Below are 4,071 nucleotides of genomic sequence, written 5' to 3'. Positions count from 1 at the left end.
TCAAGCCACTTTTGCAGCAGCCATGGCTGTGGTAGAGGCTGTGGTGGGCCACTCACATGGAAGTGGTGTTTTCAGCATGCTCCTGGCCTGCTTCTGGGTGGGGGATGCTGCCCTCAGTTCCTTCCTAGGACTCCAGGTGTGTTCTGCTTCTTGTCTGCTTCTGGGCAAAGGTGACTGCCCTCTGCTATCTTGCCTATTTATGGGTGAAGGGGGCTGCCCTTGACTCCTGCCTAGGACCCCAGGTGTGCTCTCTTGGTCGCTTCTGGGTGGAAGCAGAAGAGCACTTTTTACCTTTCAAATGTGTATGGTTTTATCTTTTTGTAGCAATTGCATTTTGTGGCAGAAAACATAGTTTGCGTGATACCAATCTTTTTGAATTTATTGAGACTAGCTTATCACCCACTATCTGACCAATAAATTTTTTTTTGTGTTTGAAAACAATGTGTACTTTATAGTAGTTAGCTGTTCTATACATGTCCTTTGAGTCATACATATAAATTTTTTAATTAAAATATTCTGTTACCTACTTATTTTTGTCTCTTTCATCTATAATTACTTAAAAAGATATGTTAACATCTTCTGTTACTATGATATATTTATCCATTTCTCCCTGTAATTATGTCAGTTTGGCTTAATATATTTTCAATTGGCAATTGCCGTGCCTTGGATAAACCTCATGGGCTATGATACTGCCACTGCACAAAGTTTGGCTTAATATATTTTGAGACTGTGTTATTAGTTACTATACAAGTTTACGGCTACTATATCTTCCTGGTTTATTAGATATCTGCATATTTAATGACCATCTTTATCTTTTGTATTGCTTTTTCCTTTTAAAATATATTTATTCTGATATTAATAAAGCTATCCTGGCTAGTACGAATGACCCTGTTACTTTCTAGTGGTGAGAACTTGTGCTGGTTAATTGCCATCTCTGTGCTTCAATTTCCCTACCTCCAAGATGGATAGTACAATAAGACCAATCTTACAAGTTTGTTTATCCATTCAATGCATATTTATTAAGAAACCACTGTCCCTTATGCTTGGGAGAAATAGCTGCAAAAAAAATCTGCATCCTTGTGGAACTTAGATTTTAGTATGAATTAGTGTTAGAATTAATTGAGTTGATACGTGTAAAGTGTTTAGAATACTATGTGGCTAGTGAGTATCTATCATTATTATTACTATTATTACTTTTCCCATCTTTTATTCCTAATATGTATGTGTTCTTGTGTTTTAGATATGTCCTTTAAACAGCATACAGCTGGGTTTGGTTATTTATTTTATTACTCTTTGTGATTTAATTTATCATTTACTTAGTACATTTGTTACATTTCCACTTATTATTTCTAGTATATTTGAATTGATTTTTACTATTTTCTTTAAACTTTCTCTTTAATCTTTCTTAGCTTGTTTCCCCCCCCCCTTATTCTGTACATACTCCCCTATAAGTTAGGAGGTTATATGTCTTTATCTCTTCTCTTGGTGAATACTATCCCAGTTACTAGTGCTGCATAACAAACCACCCCCCAAACTGGTGGCATAAAGCAATAACCATTAGTAGCTTACTGACTGTGCAGGTCAGAAGTCTGTATAGGGCAGGGCCCAGGAGGGATGAACACACTTCCCTGATGTCTGGGGCCATTGCTGGGGCTATGCAGAAGGCTGGGGCCAGAGTCATCGAGATGTCTTCACTCACATCTGGCCTCCAGGCTGGATGACTGACAGCTTGGGCTCAGCTGGACTGTCCACCAGAGCCCCCACATGTGGTCTTTCCATGGGATTTGGCTTTTTACAGAACAGAAGCTGGGTTCCAAGAAAGTGACCCTAGAACAGGAAGAAACTGCCTGGTCTGCAACCCAGAAGTCACACAAAGTCACTCCACCACATCTTTTGGTGACAAGAAATCAGAGTCCAGGCCAGGTTCAAGGCAAGGAGAATTAGAGTCCATCACTTTTAAAAGAGCACATGGAATGAGAAATACTGTTGCAGCTGTCTTTGGAAAATAAAATCAACCACAATTACTTAGAAAGCTTAGCATGACTTACTAAAGTCTAAAGCTCACATCTTTATTTTCATCCTTAACAACACAACAACCCACTTTCTGACTTACATGCTATGATTAATTTGTAACCTATGTCAATTTTACCTTTTATCCTGTAGTTTTAAAATCTCACATTGTTATTGCTGTTTCAGTATTTATTGAGATTTAACAACATTTTCTACTTCTTTTGCTCTGCAATGCATTTTAGTTATGCTATGTAGGTGGCAAAATTGCTCAGCTGTTGATTTGAAAATACCTTTATTCCCCCCATTTCGAAAGATATCTTTCCCCGTGCATAAAATTCTCTCTTCAGGTAGATGATGTTCTTTCACTGTCTAGGAGTAGATTTCTTTTTGTTTATTCTCTGTGGGATTCATTGGTCTTCCTGGTTATGTGGATTGTGATCTTTTATCAGTTCTGGAAAACTTTCAGACATTATCTTTTAAAATGCTGCTGCTGTCCCATTTTCTCCCTCCTTTTCTTCCTGAACTCTGATTACTTACGTTAAAACTTTTCATAGTTTCCACCCTCTATCTTGACCTATCTTTTACACGTCCCATTTTTTGTTTGTTTTTGTGATACATTATGAATAATTTCTTTAAATCAAACTCTCAGGCAACTGATTCTCTAGCCTAATGTTAGCCTGTTTATTTTTATTTTATATATTTTTCATTTCTACAAGTTCTATTTGGCTCTTTTTCAAACCTACTTGTTTAACAGATATATACAATCTCCTGCTCTTTATATATTCCATCTCTTCCTCTTTCCTTTTAGTTATTTAAAAATAATGATAAGGGCTGACCCCGTGGCTCACTCGGGAGGGTGTGGCGCTGGGAGCGCAGCGGCGCTCCCGCTGTGGGTTTGGATCCTATATAGGGATGGCCGGTGCACTCACTGGTGAGCGTGGTGCAGACCACACCGTGCCAAGGGCTGTGATCCCCTTACCGGTCAAAAAAAAAAAAGAAATAATAAGCTCGTCTATTATTTGTAATTCCAGGTCTGATTTTCCCAACGTGTAAAATCTTTACAGGTGTGAATTTTCTATGTTTCCTTGTGTGTCTTGTGATTATTTCACTTTGTATCATATCTGTGGGAACTCTTTGAGGACTGTGCTACAGCAGATGTTTCCAGAACACTTGGGTTTTCTTCTGCTGCTGAGCACTAAGCAGCCAGAGGTTAAGTTTGAGCTGAATCCTCAATACGAAGTTTTTCTGTCCACCTGGGTAATCTGAATTTGGGCTGAAAACTTTCTTGAGGTCTGGCTGGATTATTAGCAGAAATGTGTTTCCATTCTACTCGGTGCTAGGGTTTGACACGGCTGGTCTTGAGGGTGATGGGTATGTTTCTAGTCTACTCTTATACCATGGGAAAAGCTCCTCCGGAGTGGGGGAGGCCGCCTGCTGGTTCGGGTAGGGCAGACTCTGGGCTTCCTCTCCCTGCCTGGGAATCCAAAGCTGCAGTTCCCTGGATTTGTCTGATGCCCTCAAGGCAAAGCTGGCTTACCTCCTTGGGTTCCAACTTTCAGTTAGGTTTTGGCTGTCAAATATTCTGCATTAATTTGCCAAATTATTGTTTCCTATGAAAATATCTCTCCTCACATTTCATCTGCAGTTTTAGCTGTCTTCAGCTGGAGGATCTGCCCCGGTGTCTGGACTGCCCTACTGCACAAATGTAAATTTTGGAAGATTACTGGAAAAATAGTCAATAAGCATCAGTTTCTTATGAGAAAGGAACTTAAAAGTATACATTACATTTTAATAGCTAATAATAAAGTATTTCTTACTGTCTGTCTTTCTATTCATAATGGTCCATTAATATCCATCATTTACAAATAAAAAAAGACAAGCTTGGGTATAGATCATTTAAAAAAAATCTCTTAGCCTGCTTCATGAGAAGTTTGACAGGTAAAGAGAGAGGATTCTTATGAACTCTGAGTTTGTAGGTTTGTCCTATTAAATTAGTGGTCATATTTGTAATTAGCTGGTAATTTCTGTTTTATGTCTATGCCTTTTGATAATTGCATGTAG

General features: G+C 38.6%; 1 non-coding gene across 1 annotated transcript; it reads right to left on the bottom strand.

The window, feature by feature from the left end:
* Nucleotides 1-564: 564 nt before the first annotated feature.
* On the bottom strand, nt 565-707 carry LOC134374145 (U4 spliceosomal RNA). The gene has a single exon (XR_010023021.1). It is a non-coding gene; the product is annotated as a U4 spliceosomal RNA (small nuclear RNA).
* Nucleotides 708-4,071: the final 3,364 nt, after the last annotated feature.

Source organism: Cynocephalus volans, chromosome 3, assembly GCF_027409185.1.
Source record: "Cynocephalus volans isolate mCynVol1 chromosome 3, mCynVol1.pri, whole genome shotgun sequence".
Classification (NCBI taxonomy): domain Eukaryota; kingdom Metazoa; phylum Chordata; class Mammalia; order Dermoptera; family Cynocephalidae; genus Cynocephalus; species Cynocephalus volans.
Note: the sequence above shows the minus strand (reverse complement) of the source record. Positions and strands in the feature narration are given on the sequence as shown.